The sequence below is a fragment of the Lepisosteus oculatus genome, chromosome 27 (genome assembly GCF_040954835.1).
Source record: "Lepisosteus oculatus isolate fLepOcu1 chromosome 27, fLepOcu1.hap2, whole genome shotgun sequence".
Taxonomy (NCBI): Eukaryota; Metazoa; Chordata; class Actinopteri; order Semionotiformes; family Lepisosteidae; genus Lepisosteus; species Lepisosteus oculatus.
This window is the reverse complement of record NC_090722.1, coordinates 9,153,429-9,163,734: the sequence shown is the minus strand read 5'-3', so window position 1 is coordinate 9,163,734 and position 10,306 is coordinate 9,153,429. Positions and strand designations below refer to the sequence as shown.

The 10,306-nt window shown below is 36.5% G+C and overlaps 1 long non-coding RNA gene across 4 annotated transcripts in view; it reads right to left on the bottom strand.

Annotated features, from left to right (window-relative positions):
• LOC107075445 (uncharacterized) overlaps nucleotides 1–10,306 on the bottom strand; it is a 44,621-nt gene that overhangs the window by 20,735 nt on the left and 13,580 nt on the right. For 2 of the 4 annotated variants that reach the window (XR_001476975.2, XR_011183823.1), the window contains exon 1: nucleotides 5,854–5,943. The exons of 1 other annotated variant lie outside the window; for it this stretch is intronic. This is a non-coding gene — a long non-coding RNA (uncharacterized lncRNA). Of the gene's footprint in view, nucleotides 1–918; nucleotides 979–5,853; nucleotides 5,944–10,306 lie in introns of those variants that run through there. One more of the 4 variants, XR_011183824.1, reaches the window with a different exon arrangement.

Sequence of the window (10,306 nt, the reverse complement as noted above, 5' to 3'; positions counted from 1 at the left end):
ACTTATACGCTTTAGCACTTACGGTCTGATTCCTGTTTTTTCCTATTAATTATATGTACACACACTTAGCTTTTGTTGTACTTGTGCTATCTCAATGAAATTCCTTAAGCTATTTCTAACATACAATTCAGAATGTCATTATAAATGTTTTGTGTGTCTTATCTGTTAGTATAACCTTCAGGGGAAATTAAGAAGAGCTGGACTTTCAGCGCAAACTCCAGAGATTTATTATAAATAGAGGCCTGTATTTTCTGAAGGCCTAGAAAAAAATACATTACCAACCATTCCTGGAAAAGGAATAAAATTAATTATATCCAATATGTATTAATTCGCATTTGGTGTATTCGGTAGGTGCTGTGCATGTATTAATTAGCTTGTAAAGAATTATTTAAGGACTAATTAATTACCCCGTAAATAATTCATTATGAACTTTTTTTTAGCCTTCAGGAAAAAGCGACAGCTTCTTTATTAATATAGACATTCAAATGACATATTTGCTACCTCCTAACTTAAGTCTACAAAATTTATAGTTTTCAAACACTCTTATAACCCAGTAAACAGACCAAATTGATGGACTTGATCCCTTCTGTCTCAGAAGTTCGTTTGAAGTCTAAGCGGACTTTGTTTTGCCGTCCTCAAGCTCAGATTGATCCCATTAAACGTTTCGAAAGAAGATCCGAACAGAACTTGGGGATAATCAGACAATCGAGAGCAAGAGCAAGAGCAACAGCAACAGCAACAACAAATTATTCCTAAAAGCGAAAGCTCGCAGTCCTGCGTTATCCCGGTGGGGCTACACACTGGTGGTGGTGGAGGGGAATCCCCATTACCTGCAAAGCACTTTGAGTGGAGTGTCCAGAAAAGCGCTACATAAGTGTAAGGAATTATTATTACATTTTTTTTTATTTCTTCGCTTACCGCACGAAACGAATAGTCGTTCGGTTTCCTAAGTCTTAGTGCATCAATCGCCGCATGTTGTTATTCATTTAATAAATTAGAAACGCGTGCAGGGAGTTTATATTAACTTGTGTAATGGCTTTGCTAACAAACGAGATTGATAACCGACTTTTACCACTTCGCGAAGTTCTGTCAGCTGTGCTATAATTAAACTCACCTTTGCATTCGCTATACGCGCCAATCTGAGCATTTTACGTCTATAGTGCCTAGTGGTCACAATGCTGATGGCTAGATTTCTTAGTCAAAAATAAAGAAAAATGTGTAGAACAGAAAGCACAATTATATGTCCTTATTGTCACTATAGGCCCAAACAACACACTACTAGAAAATATGTTATGTTATTGTGTTTACTACAATATTCTTTGAACACCTGATTGTGTTGTACTTACCTAAGTTGTTTGCTTTTGAAAATTAAAAGGTGTTCTTTATCACAGTAAAGTGTTTCAAATCTTGTGTCATTATGTATTTGTGTCATAAGTATTTAATAAACGCAAATCTAAGTTATGACTAATTTAGCATTGGATTCGCTGTGTTTTAAAATACATGTTGTTTTGAATATTTTTTATTATACAAATAGTAATTTAGGGAGAAGTTAATTCCTTGCTGGAAAGTGAAAAAAAAAACAGTTTCAGCTGTGGAACCATTCTTTTAGGTTATCTATTTACTACTCTGTAATTTAATAATGTGTCCTATCGTCCTATCAGTTAATCATTAATGTCCTATTAGTTAATCATGTAGCAAAGGATTCTTCGTTTTATTTTACAGTCAACATCAGACGACACAGGAAACAAGAGGAGGGAAGGTTATACGTTATACTTCAAAGCTTTAGAAAAAGTGCAGAAGGAACCTGGATCACTCTGGATATATACAGTACCCTCACAGTAACCCACAAGATGTTTCCAGATTTTTACCTGCTTAGTCTATTAAATTAAAGGTGTAGGTAAATAATCGTATGATCTCCCTGTAAAGTCTAACTGCCTGATGGGATTACAAAAAGATTGACATGAAGCATTATTTAGTGGCTGCATTATTTTCCCAGTCTGATTGTGTTACTTTCTAGAGTGGTATGCCTGTTGCTACCACAAGATTCTGCTTTCCCTCAGCCAATTCATATTCTTTCCTTAGCTCAACTGTTAAGTTTCAAGTGTAGTTTTCTATAATGTATTCAATTTAATTTTCTATAAGAGCAGCCAGCATGCGCACACACAGGGGTTAATTGGAGATGGGTGTGTTGCAATAGTGAATCATTTCGAAAGCAGTCCCTACTTTAATTATACGCTTGCATCTTTAATTACAGATGTCTCCAAGAGCACATTTTCAATTGTTATTCACTGTGGGAGGTGCTTTTTATATATAGCTTACTAATATGCTTCCCACAACCTTTTTGTCACCAGTTACGGGGACTAATACCATGAAATGATTATTTGTGTCATAATCTGGCTCTGTGGCACCATAACAAACCCACAGAAAACAAGAATTGATCTTTTATTAAACCTACATTACACATTTCAGTGCAGACGACATAAAGACAGCCAGCAGCCCGGAAAAGGGTGAGTTTGTATGTGTTATCAGTACATTTCAAAGATTAAATTCGAGCTTGGAGACAGTACAGATAAATGTTGCCATTATTTCACTTGTAGTATGACTATAACTACTGGTTTCTTCATGGTTCTGTTTCTGTAAGTGAAAATACTTGAGCACTGTGTGAAGTTGGAAAGTGAATGTGTTTAGTACTGAAATGAAGTTTTGATTTTTTTTTCTTTTGGTATTGGGGTATAATATTATAATGGTTATGGTCATTTGATTTCGTATAGTGTGCGCAGGACTATTGGTACAAAGTGTCTGGCATATACTGTATGCAAAGGAACAAGTAATAGGTTTATTCCAGGCCGAAAAGGCATGGAATACCTGAAGAGGACTCCACAGCCGAAACGTTGTGTTTACTCTCTTCTCTTTTCAGCACGGAATAAACCTGTTACTTGTTCCTTTGCAGCCTACGCATGCTGACACAGCTCCCCACCTGATATACCATATGCTACACCACAGGCAAATGAATGGTGTACAGGCCTGTATGAAAACTGTATGACCTACATCACTGTTTCCTCAGTTTCTCATGTTTATATTCATGGTTGTTTTAGTGCAATAGCACAAATAGCACTGACAATAAATATAGGGGGGAAAAGGTTCTGACATAATAATGACACTTGATACATGAGCATCTGTTTCCATTCACTCTCTTAATAATAAGGTGGGGTACCCAGATTTCTCCATCTTGGGGACTAAGCATCACACCTTGTTGTGGCTAATCTCTGGCAATTGGCCTGTGGTCTCTGCCCTTGAGAGATGACAGCCAGACTGCCAGTATCCAAAGAACAGCACACACACTGGGAGAACAGGCAAACTTTATAAAGATGGGTGCTCTGGAGCCAAATCAATCCAGGAATTCTGGTGCTGACTGACTGCACTAAGTCGCCTTTATTATTGATTATATTTTAGGCAGGGTGTAATATGTCATGTATACTCAATGCATGTAGGCCTTCAAGTGTCTGAGACAGGAATGCATTTCCAGTACAAAATGTATACATTGCTTTCCCAGCTTCACAAGTACTAGATAAAGTAGTGATCCATATGTTCACAGTATATTAGATATCATATTCATAGAAAAAGCAAAGTAGCAAATGACTGTGGAGTCCAGTTCCTAAATGTTATTGAAGCACTTCAAATTCCTTTTCTTGTGACACACATCATTCTCAAATCACTAAAACTGCTTTCAGTTTCGTCAGTAAACAACACATTTTTAAGATCAGCCAGAATTCAAACCGTTTTAAAGCACAGCTGCCATATACAGTAGGATGGAGATTTTATTTTGATAAAAAAAGCATAAACAGGCTACAACATAAAAAATTGTCACAGTAAAAAAATACAGTAAACGACAAATGTCCTCAATTGTGAATAAAAAAAAATATTTTGAATCTTCTAGAAGGGCCCATCTACTTTCACCACCTCTGAAGTGTTTAATATACAGTATATTACAGATAGACATTATATGCTTTGGGAAGTTTTTGTTTTGTACTTAATTGTTAAAAAAACTGTTGCGAAATAAAAAAAAAACAGGGCGGTTACACAAAATAAATACAATGAAACACATTGAGAGAGTTACGTGAGGAACATGCGAAAATCTATTTAAGCTGCGCAAATTGTTGAGGGTCAGTCCACTCCTTGTTTAAGGAAAATGAAAATAATAGAGTGTTTTGCTTAGAAGAAAAAACCTCTTTGTTATAAAACAATGATTTCTTAACATTAGCTTAATCGCAGTTTTTAATTCACCCCCCCGAATTTAGCATATATGTGTAGGACGGTTTTAATTTGAAATTTCTGTCCATTCCTCAACAATGATCAGGTATGGTTAATTTATTTTATTAAGTGCTGGTCTCGTGGAGTCGTCGAAATTCACGATAAATTCATTGAATCCTTTACAGTTTAATAAAAGTAAGGCAAGATGATGGTGATAAAGATAATAGGTGTTGTTTTCTTCGTCGTGTTTGTAAATGTCGTGTTACTGCATGTAAATTAATGCAGTAAGATGCTTTATTTCAAATGACACCCAGACCTAAACAATATATTGGCTATTACGTTTTCAAATGTCTAGTTTCAGAATGTTGTTTTGTTTTCCGTTCTTTATAGAACAACATTTTTAAAAACCGAAATGAAATTATCGTCATTGCTAAGGCCTATTACTACTTGCTGTAGTAAAACCAGGCTGCTGATATTACTAACAACAAAAGTGCCATCTGTAAACAATAAATAAATAATAATGAACTTGGACACACAGGGTTAAGTGAGTCTGGAATAACCTGTTCATATCGTTCGATCCCTTCCTCTTTCAAATAATAAAAAAGATATATATTCCAGTCTACATTCTGGTTTGCGTGTATTACTAAATTATGAATTAGGTCTACAGTACACGAGACAATGTAAGAATATGAATACATATTAAACAGCACTAAAGTGGAATTATAAATAGCACATAAACCTATTGTAAACGCCCAAATCAAAAGGTGGACATTTGCACATGAATTAGCTAAGCTATATATATATATAATCCAGGCAGAGATGTTGCATGCAGTTTCACTTAACAAGTACAGTATTACTTTCTAATACAAAATGATTGATATGACTCTTGATCTGAGCAAACTCCCGTCTCTTTAAATCTCTGGTTTTCATTCAGTTTCATAAGGTTTTTAATCAGAGCTTGGAATGAGTGTCTAACGCTGCAGATGTACAGTATTTATTTAATAGGTCAGGCTAGAAAGAAAGACATACTAATACAACCGTGAGGGGGTGTGCTGGATTCAGCCCTTTCTGGCATTTACGAAATGAATTAAAATTTCCCGTTAAACTTTCCATGCTAGCTTGGTTATGGCACTAAACAGCAATTAAAGACATAACAGCACATACAAAGCGGCTGCTACATCATAGGACAGTGGAATCGTCCACTGTAAGTCAGAACTAAACGAGAATGATTCACTTCTTCCTACTCGTGACAATTTGCATTGTGTGTGAAGCTTGCTGTGTTTTGCTCTAACTGCAGTCATTTTGGTAGCTTTTTCACCGAGCGGAGACATCTTGATATAGCTTAATATAGCTAATAACACAATGCCTGAAGATTCCTTATTACCACAGAGGACCTACCGAAAATTTCCGACCTTTTTAATCAGTTCGCAGTTTTTCAAAACAAGTAGCTCGTTAATGTTGTTCTGCCTGTTGTGGTCATCATCTCTTAAGCGAGAGGCGGACCCCTGTTTGATATGCACTATTTCAGAGATTTTACAAGAACAGTGCGGGCTTTTGAATGTCTTCTCTGATATTTGGGTGTTCTTTTTCTTTTTGGATTACCTTTTGGATTTGCCATGAAGATTCTGCCGACTGAGGGCCATTCTCAAATCCGGTGTCGCATCCAGAGAGCAAAAGAAAAAAAGAAGAACATCTGAAAAAACTCCACATGCTCAGGCGGTCTCTCACACTGTGCGCCGGATCGGCGACCTCGTCTCTTCTACAAGTGAGTTTGTTTATTTTTAAACGCGTCTTGTCAGCGTATTAGCACGTTTCCTGAAAAACTGGAACCGCCAGAGATCAAACGGCCCTAGCTCGCCATTATATACAAAATGAAAGCTTTAAAAAAACAAGGCAATGCTACAATCATAGACAAAGGTGCGTGGTTTTCAAAACGCTATACATCGTCAGGTACATCAGACAGTGAGAAAGAGAGAGACGAGCGTCAGTAAAGGATCAGAAAAAGAAAATTCTTGCTCTGTAGTACCCATGCGATCGGTGTGCAAGACAAAGGCATTCACTATAAAATCTCCCCCCACTTAGCCAGCTCACACCAGTGAGAAAGAAAACCACAAACGTAGGCGTAACCGTGGAAACGGTAATATAATTTAAAACATGCCACATAACCAACTACGTTTGGACAACCTATTAAAAGAAATAAACGCACAATGCCCTTTACTATTTCATCCAGATTCTCTTCATAAAGGCAATTTTGAGGCACCACTTCTTGACAGACAATTACAGTTTCAATGATTTCAAATGGAATCGTATATAAACAGCTATAAAAACGGGTATATAATTTGTCATTTTGAAATTATGGAGTATGAGCTCTCTTGCTGCAGTTAGCTGTTTAGAAATGATGCACGTGATTCCAATCGGAACAGCCAATCAGCGCGATGCTTTTCAATGTTGCACGTCAATCTCCCATAGAACAGCGAGACAGTATTTCTGCAGCGTTTTTTCTCGTGGGAGATATCTAAAGTGACTGCCCCGTTTTTAACCACGCATATTACAACTAAAATATATTGAGATGACTATTTCAAAAGGTAAGGTTTCGTTTTATATGTTGTATCACATCACATGATGAAATAATAGTTCATGCATGCCGCACACAGAGCATATATCCTGTCTTTCATATTGCGTTTTTAGTTATGGTGGGAAAGCTGTTTTTTTACCTGCAAATAAACGCACTGAAACTAATAGAATCGCATTTACGTGTTTTTTATTTTCAGTATCGCAGGAAAAAAATATTAGAAGACCTGTGTTTTTTTTTCTTTTGGAAAGAAAAAAAAGTCGTATACTTTTAATATTTTAGCTCGTATGTTCTTAAGGTTGGGGAGAAATGTGATATAAATAGTACATTTTAACGTATTTTCTTTCTTGTACCATGTGTTTAATCAGATAAAACGGTCTTTGCAACCACTCCGACTCTCGACTTCAGAGCAACCGAGGTCATGTTTTTATTTGTCGTCGCATCGGAGTTTTCATGACGGGCATAAATAACAGAAAAAAGTAGAACACTTTATATCTATGTTATTTTTTATATATATATATTATTCAACTTGTACCCGATTGCGCCAAAGTTTTTTTCGCGGTTTGAAATGCAGTAAGGGGCTTTTTCGAAAAAGTGTTTTGATGTTTTCATGTTCTTTGAACTATAAAATGCGGAGATGATTAATTTCGTCATTCTAGCTACGAGAAAAGATTTAAATGAATCGAATGAGCTAACACATGAATACTGAGGGGGAAAAACACCTTCGCAACAATGGAATTAATGTCGAACCCATCGAAGGCATTAAGATTGCCATCTGAGCGGACATTTTGAGATAGAAACTGGTCTTGAAAAAGAGTAAATAAGGTCGTGTCTTTTTTTTCACTTGCACAATGCTCTTAATTCCAGAATGTTTTTTTAATAAACACTGGAAGCAGAATGTTATATATAATGCACGAAAATCTAATTTGCTCTCCAAATGAAAGGTTGAATAAAATAATTCGTGGGCTTTTTATTTTGTAAAATCAGGTACGAAGTGAATAATATATCTAATTTTATTTCCATGTAGATTTGTATGTACGCAAATGTGGATTCTAAACGATGAGCGAGTGAGTTTTGAAGTAGGCGCAACAATGATTAATAAAGCGGTTCTGTGGTGGAGATCGTTTTTAAACAGCGCTTGAACTGAATGTGTGGATTGCAAGTGATTTCTGAGTGGGGATTTTAAATATTTTGACTGAGGTGATATGTTTTGTTTTTAATAAACTGTGTCTTTTTTTCCCCATTAACTGAAAATGAGACTTTAGTCCTGCAATCCAAGTTTTTACCCACCCACTCCATACTTTATCCTGATATTTTCACTGTTCCCAATTGAATACTGTAGGTATTGTTTGACAGTTCTGTTTTCTTTTTTTTCTCAGTAGTATGGGGGACATTGCTGTCTTCGCTGCTGACCATGATGTTCACTGCTTCAGGAACGACAACAACAAATTATCGGAAACAACGTAAGTCCACGTTTGTTTGTTTGTTTTTTTTTAAATTCTCAACAAGGACAAAACCACAGACACAGAGAGATACATTTATTTTGTCTAACTCGTTCCAACGTGGCTCAGTATAGCTTGTTTTGAGGTGGACATGGGGTGAACGATGTGCTGCCTTATCCCACCTCGGATCCAAGTGTAATCTCTGAATCTGGCAACGGAGTATTTGGAACATAAGGTAGTGGTAGCAACAGAAGTAGTAAATATTATTAGTAATATTAGCACAAATGAAGAAGGAATAAATCTTTACTTGTTCCTTTGCAATAGTAGGAGTGGTAATATACTTACATTAGTAGTATTGTCGTTGCACCAAGAGGCACACAGTAAATTAAACTTAAAGATCGACAAATTGTAGGAAACCGTTAGTTGTAGAAAAAAAGTACTTAACGCAAGACGACACGAGAACTTAAGAAATGTTTAAAATTAGAGAGGGCCGTATGGCCTGTCTACCCCGTGTGACTGATAACTTGTAATAAAATCTGTATCCCTGTGTCTAACCCTGACGATTATTGGGTGAATACACGTCACCGAAACGCAAGAGATCCAATACAGTCGAGAAGAGGGCCTTTTAAGTGGCCGCATTTGAAGGGCATAGGTGGAAGAGTGCGTTGGATATCTGAAGATGGAAATGTGTGGACAGAAATCTGATTCGGACCGCCTTTCATTCGTTAACGTGTCGATAAATGGTGAGGAACATAAAAGCATTCTCAACATAATACAACTTTCTAATGCTAGATACAGATTCACATATGATAGACACATAATGCATGTATAGGCCTAATTGCGATGTCTAAAAGACTGTCGTGTAGTGAAATGCGGCAGATTGAAAACAAGCTGAGGCAGTGGTAGATACAGTACGTTTGATTTTTTTTATAATTTTTTTTTGCAACGAAGGTGTTTTGGACAGCAGTTGGAAGCGCTTCTGTTTATTTCACCAACTATAATTAGAGTGAATACGTTTTTTGCTCGCATATTCATCGAAGCTTGAAAATATATTTTACGGACATTTTACTACTGCTGATGTGATGGTAATTTTTATTAACAACATTATTTTTAGGGTCTAGAACATCTATGTATGTAAAATTACATATCTAATACATATAATGTGAGATTTTGCATGTGCTACATTCTTGATTTGCTTTTATTACAATATTTGGTCTGGACAACATTTGTCTAGACACACTAAAACATCTTGTATAAACACGGGTAACACTTTCTATTAAGTAATAAAACCATACAATATTAATGTATTTTTGCCTAGTAAAGGAACTTTGTGCTTTGCTGGGAAAATTTAAGATTACGGTTTATTTACTGTATTTTCACGGGGTTACTTGTCCCTAACCGGTATTTTTAACCACGTCCTTATGTCTATCCGTATAGTTTGGTCGTGGAAAGCAGTTTTTACAGTAACCAACTTTTCAAATGATTCACTGCCTGCGGGGCGATACGTTTCGTGCTTCCCAGTCTGACGCAGGCGTCAGGCCTGTGGTAATCATACCGAGAAAACTGTACAGATAAAATGGGTGGTGTTCTACAATAGCACAGTAGTAAGAAAGATGGCCCATATTCACGGAGTGTTTAACACTGTTGTTTCACTGGGCCTTCTGTGAAACAGCAGACAAAATGTAGTGCTTCCAGACCTAGCCTAGACCTCGTTGCATTTAGCTACCCTATGGCTTGTTGTGTATGAGGATGAACCCTCTCTTACTTGAATGAGGTTTTAACAGACTTGGCATCACAAATCGGAAACACTTCATTCATTTTCAACAGCTAAATCAAGAACGTTAATGGCTCACTCTAGCAATAGGACATTGACACATTTTCCACATTTTTACTTTTCTTTGGTTATTGTTTTCATACGTTTACACCATGGAATATCGCTCTTTGCACTAAGTAATACCCTGAATACCTACTGCAGGCTGTGAGCAGATTTTGTTTCGAGTGCTGTTGTTAAACGACAGGGTCTAGCCCATGTGAATGCTAA